The sequence below is a fragment of the Pan troglodytes genome, chromosome 10, assembly GCF_028858775.2.
Source record: "Pan troglodytes isolate AG18354 chromosome 10, NHGRI_mPanTro3-v2.0_pri, whole genome shotgun sequence".
NCBI lineage: Eukaryota > Metazoa > Chordata > Mammalia > Primates > Hominidae > Pan > Pan troglodytes.
Window position 1 is genome coordinate 47232655 of NC_072408.2, and position 12897 is coordinate 47245551.

The window sequence follows — 12897 nt, forward strand, 5'->3', positions numbered from 1 at the left end:
CTGGAGCCAATTTATGCTGTTGGAGAGTCCCAGGTGAAGAGGATGCATGTGGGTGCTGCCATGATGCCTGGGATGAATGCATCACATGATTACTCTGCCTCATTTTCTCATCAGGGGAACATTCTCAACCCTCTCCCAAAGCCCATGGCAAATCCTGCAGCACAGATGCCACTAACATCAGTAGCCCAGATATTATCTGCCCCTCTCCCACCAAACCCCACTGGCAGAACAGTTACTCTCTGCCCTTCACATTCCTCTTACCAGGCAGATATCACTTTAGGATCTTTCACAGTCCTCTTGGCAGTTTGTCATCACCAATGTTATCATCAATAAACTCTGAAAGGACAAGTGGATGAGTGGGGAGGGAAATCTCTCTTTTTCTATTTTGAATTATTGATCATTTTTAGAGGGGAATTCCCAGAGGAAAGTGAATCCTGAGATTCAGAAATCCTTTCTCTCTGGAGCTCCTCTCTGGGTTTGCCTTCCATTTTGCCTGGGTTTTCTTGTTTTTGCTTAGACTCCTTCTCTGAGCACTGGTCCTTCCAGAAGGCATCGAGGACATGATGGACTAGGGAGAGCTTTTGTGTTCGGGAAGCTGCTCAGAATGTCTGGAGTGCTGGTATGTGGGATGATGTGTGTACCAGGAGCAGATAACATGTCTTGAAGGGTGGGAACCCATGAATGAGGAAGATGAAAAGGAGATTGGGAATCAGGGGGCTTAGCCAGGGGCCAGTCTTTCTTCCTTCTTTTTGTCAGGATGATCTCTGTGGGATCTTGTTTCAGTGTGAGGACTGTTTATTCCCCATATTCAGCTTCCCCAGCACAGGCTGACAGTCAGGTGATAGGGAGCAGTGCATTCAGTTTTGCACCTATTTTACCTGCTCCCACTTCATCCAGCCCTCAGAGGGATAGAGTCCTTACTGCTGCACATTAGGTTGCAGGCATTTTCTGAGGAATGCTTGTGGTCTTTGTATCAGAAGTTGTTCAGCTGGAAAATCCCGTTGTCACTACTGCCATCAGCAGTTTTTTCCATTAAAGGCCTGGGTGTTCAAGTTACTCCCACACTGAACCAAGCAGATCCCTGTGTCAGAGAGAGCAAAAGGTATGGATAGAAAAGGGAGAGTGCTCCATGATGAGGGGTCATCCAATAGGCCATGGGAAAGATGAGACATAACTTATGCTGTACTAGTGCTATCTGAAATGAAAATCCATTTTTAAGACTGAGTTGAGGCCGGGTGCAGTGGCTCACCCCTGTAATCCCAGCACTTGGGGAGGCCAAGGCGGGCAGATCACCTGAGGTCAGGAGTTCGAGATCATCCTGGCCATCATGGTGAAACCCCGTTTCTACTAAAAATACAAAAAAAAATTAGCCGGGTGTGATGGCAGGCGCCTGTAATCCCAGCCACTCGGGAGGGTGAGGCAGGGGAATGACTTGAACTCGAGAGGCAGAGGTTGCAGTGAGCTGGATGGTGCCATTGCACTCCAGCCTGGGCAACAAGAGTGAAACTCCATCTCAAAAAAAAAAAAAAAGAAAAGAAAAAAAAAGACTGAGTTGAAAAAACTATGAGATCCTCAATGTCAGAGATCATTTATAATTCATATGCACTCCCAGTCCTAAGCAATAATTAGCCCATGGAAAATATACAACAATTTATTAAATGCATTTATTAATAAATTTAGAATTTTATTCCAAATAAAATAATAATTATAATTATAATAAATTTATTAATTTGGAATTTTATTCCAAATAAATCCAAAATTATTTGGTGTCATTTTATGGAATTAAAATTGGAATGACCAGTAATCAATCAATCACAGTCTGTTTCCCAATCAACCTTTCCAGCCTCATCTCCCAGCCAAATACTCACTTGTATATATTCACTTTTGTTCTATATCCCAAGGTACATGCAAGAGAAAAGGTGGAAAGGTAGCGGAGGAGAATCCTTGGAAGGCAGCACAGAAAAACCATCCTTGGAAGGTTTCTCTACATGAGAAAGAGTAGGTTTGGCATGGAGAAAAATGAAGAAAGATATTCAAGGGAAGTTGAAATAGTTTCATTTCTTGTAACCAATAAGATGGATGGCTGAGATTCTCAATCCCTCTTGTTACCCTCATCATCACTTCCCCTTCATTCTCACAATCCCAATCTAACTCTCTTGTGGCACTAGTAGAATAACCCTGATAAAAACTTAGCTGATGTTCACTTGATTTAGAACTTTTCTGATCAAGTAAGAATTTAGTAGGCTTCTTATCTATTGCATTTCTAGAAACAGTATGCCATAGGTCTGTGTGAGTCCGGCTATTCTGATTGCTGATTTGACTCTGCTGTCCATTGTGGCAACCATGTACACCTTGCCTTTGGAGGTTGAGTGCTGCCACTTGGGCTCTGCCATCTCAGGATGCAGTTACTCCCATTGAATGTAGGTTTCCCAATTCAGTGACTGCAGTCCTCACCGTAAGGTCTGGGCTACAGAGAAGAGAGATTACAGAGCTCTTCAAGGATGCCGGGGCTTCCCTATTTCTTAGTCATAGTGAAAAGTATGTCTTCTGGGCCCTCTCACATGGGTAAGTAGGTCTTAAGTAACAAATCCACTCTAATATTTCAATATCCTTTAGCCGTTGAATCCTTTCTCTACATTAAATCAAGGCAGATCCAGCATTTCTAATTCACTTACTGTATCCCACCTTTTGGTTCATGTTTCAGTCAACCAACTAAACAAACTGTTAGAATCCTTCCTAGTTCCCCAAGCTGCAACATTAAATGCAGAATTTCTGCTTTAGTGAGCCTTGAAGGGAGAGTGAAGGGAAGGAAACCCAGATATTGCAGCTCCCCAAAGCCCACTAGGATCAGCCAGGTGGTCTGGTTCCCACTGTCACAAATGTGTATCAATACATTCGGCTTTATTCAACTTTACGTTCCTTCCATCATCATCCCACAATTTCAAGATCTATTTCCATGCATGTTCACTGGATTTCTGTCTGTATAAATTAGAAAACCCAAGTAATTCTTTTGGATTGTAGTGCATGTCCTCATGGGTCACGCTTTGTGCTCACCTTTAGAGGCCTGCAGGGACTTGGGTCTAGCTATAGTTTTAGAACCAAAGAGGAGTGATGGGTATGGGTTCTGAGGAGAATCAGCATTGTCTTGCATGGGAACCGCCCCAGGGGAGGCAATTACAGTTTCTTCAGGCAATGTGGGATTAATTCCCTCAGACAGGGACAGAGGCTGCTGTCGCTGGGGTTGGGGAAGCTGCTACCACTGGGGATAGGGAGGCCAATTCCAATTGGAAAATACAGTTACCTCATTTTGGTAGACATCCACTTTCAATCCCACAGTCTCCATCTTTTTATTGCTGTGGTCTCTAGTCCATCAGACTTTGAGGAAGGGGCTAAGCTGAAATCAATCCAGGAAGAAGCCAAAAGCTGTCCTGTCCTCCTTAGTGAGTGTGTCCTGGGATGAGCTGTCCCCTGAGCCTATGCAGAGCCCCCTTCACCTCTTGGTTCTTGAGGCTGTGGATGATGGAGTTGACCATGGGAGTGAACACTGTGTAGAGGACAGAGAAGACCTTTAGAAGCAAGGGGACATGTGTTCTGTTGGGGCCACATAGACCACAATGAGGGTGCCATAAAATACCCCAACTACGGTGAGGTGGGAGGAACAGGTGAAGAAGGCCTTCTGCCTCTCATGGCCTGAGGGTATTTGCAGTACAGCCCTCAATGAAGGCAGAGGATGCCACAATCAGTAGGAAGGGGGCCAGTGTCAGGAAGTCTGAGATGCTGACTTCAGCTCCCTACATGACTCCCACATCCCCGCAGAACTGCCTGACTACTGGAGCAAACTCACAGAAATAGTGGTCAATCTCCCTGCTGCCAGGACAGAGGTGCTGCCAGGGCCATAGTGAAGGCAGAGGAGAAGAAGCCACTGAACCAAGCACCAGCGGCCAGGCAGTGACAAAACCAGGGCTCATCAGGGCAGGATAGTGAAGGGGGCAGCAGATGGCCAAGTAACAGTCATAGGACACGGCAGATAGCAGGAGGCACTCAGCTGCAGCCAGCGAGGAAAACACGTAGAACTGAGCCAGACAGCTGACTAGAGAGATGACTTCCTTCCCCTCCAAGAAACTCTGCAACAGCCATAGTATGACGTTGGAGGTATAGCCAATCTCCAGCAGGGAGAAGTGGCAGAGGAAGAAGTACATTGGTAGGTGCAGTGTCCGACTAGAGGCCACAGCCAGCATGATGAGGGCATTGCCCCCAACTGTCACCACATAGATGGCCAGGAAGAGAGTGAAGGGAAGGAAGCCCAGGTATTGCAGCTCCCCGAAGCCCACTAGGATCAGCCAGGTGGTCTGGTTCCCACTGTCACCACTGGACTGCTTCTTCTTCCAGGTCTGGGCCCAAGAGAAGAGAGGAAGGTAGTTAATATTAACAAAGATACTATTATGGCCACACTCCATGCTTGGCTTATCCATTTACTCATCACAGCACGCATCAGAGACAGGCCTTATTGTCTCCCAGATGTGGAAGAGAAACTAAGACCCGTTTGTTCAAGTCAATTATTCCAGGTCATTATGATGGAGTCATGATGTGAACCCAGGTTTGCCTGACTCTAAGGCTCCCGAATGGTCTACTGTTCTACAGTGCTTTCCCAACCTGCTCCACCCACATTTTTTTTTTTTTTTTGAGATAGGGTCTCACCCAGGCAGGAGTGTAGTGGTGCGATCACAGCTCACTACAGCCTCGACTTCCTGGGCTCAAGCCATCCTCCCACCTCAGCCTCCCAAGTAGCTGGGACTACAAGCACATGCCACCATGCCTGGCTACTTAAAAAAAAATTTAACAGAAATGAAGTCTCCCTATATCGTCCAGGCTGGTCTCAAATTTCTGGGCTCAAGCGATCCTCCCAAAGTTCTGGGATTATAGGCGTGAGCCACTGCATCTGGCCCCAAACCTTTTTTAAGTGATAGAAATGTCAAAATTACAGAGCAGCATAATGTTCTTCCAATCCGCAGGGAGCTATTTACCTGGAGGTCCCGGCTGGGCACCAACAGGAGGACCACAGCTGGTGAACTGTGGAAGGGTAGGAGGTGTGCGCATCGCCTCTAGGAGAGTTGGTCCTACTCTGAAGTCATGCACGTTCCTGAGGCTGCCACTCATCTCAGACTATTTTTTCTTTCCAAGAAAATGAGACTTGGAAATCCAGATGAGCAATCTATATCATCTATTCAGCAAGATATGCAACACAGAAAGATCTGAATTAATCCAGATCCCACCCCCCCGGGAAACCACTCTTTTTCTTTGGACAGGTGGCCTGGTGACCCTTGGTAAAGCCATTTCCACACTTTGCCCAGTCTCCGATCAGTTTGTTGGAAACTGGAAACACTCTGTTTATCTTGGTTCTCCTGCCTTGTATTTTCCATACAGGTCTAATGCTCAGTTTATCTTAACTAACTGTGGGTTCTTTAGAAACTTCTCTTCTGGCGTAGGTTTCCTTCTCTCAGTTATTGCAGCACTACCTTTCCACCAAACACATAGGAGGACTTTGTGGAATGAATAAATAAATTAATATATGAATTCATTACAATAATTTTCCAACAGCAAATTGCCATGAAAAATTTGCACCATCTGACAGTTAACACTAGAGTCAAAGAGACATTTAAATGACTACTAAAATAGAGGAGGAATCATTGGGTCATCCCCTACAGTTGAGGGAATATTGGAAGCTTGGGATGGAATCATAAAATAAGAATGGATATGGAAATCAAAAATATGTGTGTGCATAGGAGGTAGAAACCAGAAAGCCCAATGTGATAGAGAGTTTTCTCACTTTTGAAGTTAAGAAAGGTGACATCTCACATTAGCCGATGGCAGTGAGAACAGAGGGTTTTTCTGTTCCTGGCCTGATCCTACCTTTTCCTTTGGCTTTGGGCTTACATCATGCAGACCCACATTCAGTCATATGGGGATACAGACATGGAACAAACTGAATGCTTTCATATGTATTTGAACATATTCTGTCTTCTATATACTAATGATTTCTTAAAGAGCCAAGGAGTGACTTGAATTGAGAGTGAAATAGGACTCTGGGTTTAGCAGAAAGAGGGAGCAAAGGAAGAAACTAGTTAAACTAACCAAATCAACCAACCAGTCAACTGACCCGAAACTTCTGAAGTCTACACTCTGAGCCAATGCTTATGATTATAAAGTTAGAAGCACTGCCCTTGCCAACCAATGAATTTGACCTTGGTTCCTGGTAAAATTCCTAAATAGATGCTATGTAGAATAGTTGGAAGTCCCATAAGGGATCACCAGGATCTTTGTAATGCTGAACCTAATGTAAAACCTCATAATAATATCTTTTATTGACAGTACTAATAATTTAACAATCAGGAGAAAGGAGCAGAGAAAGGGCATGTTAATCTCAGTAAAGCTTCATAAAAAGATGATGACTGTGTGCTTAGAGATAACGCTTTTTAGCCTGGTGCAGTGGCTCACGCCTGTTATCCCACCACTTTGGGAGGCCGAGGCAGGCGGATCACGAGGTCAGGAGTTCAAGACCAGTCTGACCAACATAGTGAAACCCTGTCTCTACTAAAAATACACAAAAAATTAACCAGGTGTGGTGGCGGGCGCCTGTAATCCCAGCTACTCAGGAGGCTGAGGCAGGAGAATGGCGTGAACCTGGGAGGCGGAGGTTGCAGTGAGCCAAGATCATGCCAATGCACTCCAGCCTGGGCGACAGAACGAGACTCCGTCTCAAAAAAGAAAAAAAGAAAAAAGATAACACTTTTAGTTTGGCTACCATACACCAAAATTATTCATTAATGACTAAAAATCTGGAGAAATCTGTCTAGTGAAAAGGAGAATGTGTTGTAGATCTTATCTTCGTCACCTATTTTAGCAATGACTTCAATAGGCATAGTAAGCATGCATGGCTCATCAAACTTCAGATGATATGAAACAAAGAGGGAAAATCAATATTGTAAGCAACAATTATAATTCAAAATAATCTTGCCTTTTGGAATGCCAAACTAAAAACAAGACGGAATTTAACAGAGGCACATATAAAATCTGCATGTAGATTTTAACAACCGGTTACACAAGCATAGGAAGGGTAAGACCCAACTTAGTAGCCAATTATGTGAAAATAATTTGGGCTTTTTGTTGACTATCATGAATTTTTTCTTTTTTTTTTTTTTGAGATGGATTCTGGCTCTGTCGCCCAGGCTAGAGTGCAGTGGTACGATTTCAGCTCACTGCAACCTCCACCTCCCAGGCTCAACCGATTCTCCTGCCTCAGCCTCCCAAGCAGCTGGAACTACAGGTGCCCAACACCGAGCCCGGCTACTTTTTTGTATTTTCAGTAGAGACGGGGTTTCACCGTGTTAGCCAGGATGGTCTCAATCTCCTGACCTCGTGATCTGCCCGCCTCGGCCTCCCAGAGTGCTGGGATTACAGGCGTGAGCCACCGCGCCCGGCCTGAGTATCATGAATTAGGGCTTGAAAACTGTGAAATACAAGGAATATATGAAGAATGTAGAGAATCTGGAAAAGACAAAATGAATAGAAGAATATGATAACTGTTTTCAAATATTTCAGAGACTCTTATAAAGAAGAGGAATTATATTTAATTCACAGAACAAGGACCAAGGGTGTGGTGGTGCTGGAAAACCCATGATTACTCATCTGTGCTGGCTTCCTAGAGGTGATTCTTAAGGGGTTAACCATTGTTATTTACTGCATTTTTTGGGGGGTTTGAAAATAAGATGAGGCTCGGGGGACAGGGTCAGTGTGGGTGAAGTGGAATTTCTTCCTAGAGCCTCCAGAAGTTTGTTGGCAAATATGGGCCTCATCCACAGGAACCTCCCAGAGCAAACAAACAAAAAAAAATGATAAACTCTCTTCTGTATGTTTAGGTTGGGTCAGTGGTGGTCCTCTCTGTAGGCAGAGAGCAGGGTTGACCCATATGAACGCCAGATACTCAAGCTCAGTGAAGATGGGGGCGGACCTGCTTTGGGCTTGGAGTCAACTTCTCTCCTGGACGTCTTTACCCCTAGACTAAATTCTTCTGCCACCTGACAGCTCTGTGGACTTTCTGCTTCTCTCCTGTGGAGTCTCCACATGTTATTGACTCCCTACACCCTAGGGTGCTCACAGAAGACAGTTGTCCCTATTCCGTATGTGCTGCTATGGATGCAACTGCCTTTTCTAGAGGAGGAGAGCGCCCCTCCCTTGTGCAGGTTGGAGAAGAGCCTCCTTGGAGAGGAGATGTAGTTTGGAGCCAACTGGAGCAGCTGCATCTATCTTTTGGTTCCAGGGAAATGTTCAGGTCTACAAGGGACCACATCCATGTGTTTCATTCAAACCTAATTACCTCCCCCTTATGAATGGGGAAAGACTGGCAAGACATAAGAATAACCATAATAGCCAAATGCTGTGGCTCATGCCTATAACCCCAGCACTTTGGGAGGCTGAAGAGGGAGGATCACTTGAGCCAAAAAGTTCAAGACCAGCCTGGGAAACATAGTAAGACCCCATCTCTACAAAAAAAAAAAAAAAAAAAAAAAATCAGCCAGTCATGGTGGCATATGCCTGTAGTCCCAGCTACTCTGGAGCCTGTGGTGGGAGCTTCGCTTGAGCCCAGGAGGTTGAGGATGCAGTGAGCCATAATTGCACCACTGCACTCCAGCCTGGGTGACCAAAAAGAAAATAGCCACAATGAAAGCCAGCGTTTATGGAATACTTTATAATTCATAAAGCAAATATTAACTGATTAGCTAATTTAATAAATATTCAATTCTCAGAATGAACCCCAAGGTGAAATGTATGTTATAACTTGTTCTTGCAGCATTGGGATGAGCTATCAAGAGTGTTGAGAGGTGAAGCCAGCTGGATTTCTGGGTCGAGTCGGGACTTGGAGAACTTTTCTAACAAGAGGATTGTAAAATGCACCAATCAGCGCTCTGTAGCTAGGATTGTAAAACGCACCAATCAGCACTCTGTGGCTAGCTAGAGGTTTGTAAAATGTGCCAGTCAGCACTCTGTAAAAACGCACCAATCAGCGCTCTGTGTCTAGCTAAAGGATTGTAAATGCACCAATCAGCACTCTGTGTCTAGCTAAAGGATTGTAAATGCACCAATCAGCACTCTGTGAAATGGACCAATCAGCACTCTGTAAAATGGACCAGTCAGCAGGACATGGGAGAGGCCAAATAAGGGAATAAAAGCTGGCCACCCCAGCCAGCACCGGCAACTCACTCAGGTCCCTTTCCACGCTGTGGAAGCTTTGTTCTTTCACTCTTCACAATAAATCTTGCTGCTGCTCACTCTTTGTGTCTGCACCACCTTTAAGAGCTGTAACACTCGCCACAAAGGTCCGCGGGTTCATTCTTGAAGTCAGCGAGACCACAGACCCACCAGAAGGAAGAAACTCCAGACACATCTGAAGGAACAAACTCCGGACACACCATCTTTAAGAGCTGTAACACTCACCGTGAAGGTCTGCGGCTTCATTCTTGAAGTCAGCAAGACCAAAAGCCTGCTGGAAGGAACCAACTCTGGACACAGTGTGACCTCTAAGGGCTAAATCAACAGTCTTTCTACCCTGGCCTGGGTTAGGACCCTGGGGTCCCGCTTTGATCTCTTAGCAGGGAGGAGGCAAGAAGAAACTGATATATAACTCTGTAGGTATTCTGTCCTGTTTAGTTGGATAGTTTAACATCACAGATTAACATAAAACCAGGTCAGATCCCTTCAAGATAATGGAGACAGACTAAAATGCAGCTGAATGACAAATGTAAATAGGAAATCCCACTGCAGTAATATAGCACCGAGTTTCTTCCATAGCAAGCAGAGAGCAGATCTGGGCCAGGAGGAGGACAGCACAGGCTCTGGGCTGGGGCTGAGATTTTCTAGGAACAGACTCGCATGGCTCTTCCTGGAAAAAACTGGACAAGTGTGTGACATTGGCAGAAGAGAGGCAGAGTAGAGAGTCTTAGGTGTAGAAAAGGTGACTCAGTCTCAAACAAAGTCTCAATAAAGCTTATAATACCTCAATATGAGCAGTAAAACTTCCTGGTCAGTCCTTCAGGATAAACTAGTTTCAAAATGTACTTGTAGATAACTACATGAACTAGTATTCTCAATAAGGCTGTTAGCTAAATCCAGTAAGATGTTGGACGATATGTAATACAAATAAAGTTTGGCTTTGGAATAACTGATCATCCTAAGCCATCCTTCATGAAGATAGTTGGAAAACCAAGCCAACTGTCTTTCAAGACTAATCTTAGATCATGAAAAAAAATATGTCAACAATACATACACATTATAATAACTCTGCTATTAAAAATTTATTTCTAGTTTTTTAATGCACTTTTTATATAGCTATAATTATTATCATATGTACAATTTGAATCCTGATGCTTCACCTAACATTTTATTATAAGCATGTTATATATCCCACATTTAAAATAATAATATAATATTCATTATGTAGCTGTAGCACAATTTGCCTAACCATTTTTTTCAGGGAATCTTTGGGTTGGGAGGGACTGTAAGCTATATATAGGTGAACATTTCACTAAGAGGGGAGGTTATTTATTCTCTTTGTATGTATTTCAACTGAAAAGAAGAGAGTGTCTTTTTAGGGTATCTCAGTGTTTCAACAAATTAAAAATTTTAAAACGTTTATTTAACATTAGTATTTTTGAGCAATGCATCATTATTGCATACATTTATGGGATACACTATGATATATGTATAAATGTGGCAGGATTAAATCAAGCTAATTAACATATCCATCACCTCACTTACCTATCATTTTTTTTTATGGTGAAGCATTTGAAATTTATGCCCTATTTTGAAATAAATAACACATTATTATTGACCATATTCACCCCACTGTTGCAATAGATCCTAAGACCTATTCTTCCTACCTGAAACTTTGTACCCTTTGATCAACAACTCCCCATTCCCTCCATCTCCACCCCTTTCCCCAAACTCTGGTAACCATCCTTTTAGTTTCTACGTCTGTGAGATCAACTTTATTAGATTTTACATATAAGTGAGATCATGAAGTATTTGTCTTTTTGTGCCTGGCTTATTTCACTTAGCATAATGTCCTACAGATTTATCAACACTGTTGCAAATGATAGGATGTCCCCCCTTTTAAGGCTGAATAGTATTCCATTGTGTATATATGTTACATTTTCTTTATCCATTCACCTGTTGATGGACACTTAGGTTGTTTTCATATCTTGACTATTGCGAATAATCTTGCAATGAACAGGAGGGCACAGCTATTCCTTTGACATATTTGTTTCAGTTCCTTTGGATATATCCAGAAGTGGGATTAATGAGTTGTATGGTAACTCTATTTTAGTTTTTTGAGGAACCTCCATATCATTTTTCATAATGGGAGCTTTACTAATTTGCATTCCCACCATCAATATATAAGAGTTCTCTTTTCTCCACATCCTCTCCAACACTTGTTATCTTTCATCTTTTTGATAAAAGTCATTCTAACAGGTATGAAGTGATATCTCATTGTGGTTTTAATTTGCGTTTCCCTAATAATTAGTAACGCTGAGCAGTTTTTCATGTATTTATTGGTCATTTATATGACTTTTGAGAAATGTCTGTTCAGGTCCTTAGCCCATTTTTTAATTGGGTTAACTTATAAATAAATGTTTTGGAGCTCCACACATGTTAGGCATTATTGGATGATCAAGACATAGGATCTGCCTGCAGATTAACTATGGTACAGTATGGAATATGTGACAACTGCTACAAAAGAGCTGCATAGTTTATTGAGAAGGGATTAAGGGAAGTTAATGGAGAGAGTGGAATATGCACTAGAATGTAAAACAGTAGAGGTTTTAGAAAGTTAAAAATGAGGGGGCTGGGCGTGGTGGCTCAAGCCTGTAATCCCAGCACTTTAGGAGGCCAAGGCGGGTGGATCAGAAGGTCAGGAGATCAAGATCATCCTGGCCAACATGGTGAAACCCTGCCTCTACTAAAAATACAAAAATTAGCTGGGCTTGTTGGTGGGCGCCTGTAATCCCAGCTACTCAGGAGGCTGAAGCAGAAGAATCGCTTGAACCCGGGAGGCAGAGGTTGTAGTGAGCCAAGCTTGTGCCACTGCATTCCAGCTTGGGCGACAGAGTGAGACTCCATCTCAAAAAAAAAAAAAAGAAAGTTAAAAATGAGGGTAAGGTTTTCAGCTTCCACCCATGACGGAGTGACTGGTACCAGTCTAGTCCTCCTGATGTAAACAACTACAAAATGGACAACACATAAAATATCTGTTTCCAGCTACTGGAAAACATATAGCACAGAACCTTAATTCCTTAGAGAAGGGAAGTCCTACCATCACATTAGTTTTTCTGTCTTGACTCACTTTCCAGACCTGGAATCCAGGAGGGCCTAAACTGAGGAGACAGAGATCAGAGTTTGGAGAGGCAGAGATTGTTTAAATTTGTAGGGCAGAAGAGGAGGGAGGTATAGTGAGAAAGAATTTCAGAAACCTACGTAGGAATCTCATGAGACTTTGGCTGAATATTACTAGGAGCTGTAAGTTAAGTAACCACTAGAACTCATACAGAATGGGAGATGTTAGAGCTCCAACCATTCAGGCTGGAGAGATCTCATTGAAAACTGGGGGTATGCAGCAGATATCTCAGAAAGGTCACACCTTAGGTATAGGTATAAATCAGTCGAAGAATAAAAGCTAATCTAGACCTATTTGAACAAAACTTAAAAACAGAGCTCGAAAAGATTAAACTGAACCTTAAGTATCTTAACTGTCTACTAGAACAAGGCCAAGTGGATCACGAGGTCAGGAGTTTGAGACCAGCCTGACCAATATGGTGAAACCCCCTCTCTAGTAAAAATACAAAA

At 43.1% G+C, this 12897-nt stretch overlaps 1 pseudogene; it reads right to left on the bottom strand.

Annotated features, from left to right (window-relative positions):
• Positions 1 to 3437: 3437 nt before the first annotated feature.
• On the bottom strand, positions 3438 to 4457 carry LOC100610826 (olfactory receptor 11A1-like; annotated as a pseudogene).
• Between the last annotated feature and the right edge of the window lie 8440 nt (positions 4458 to 12897).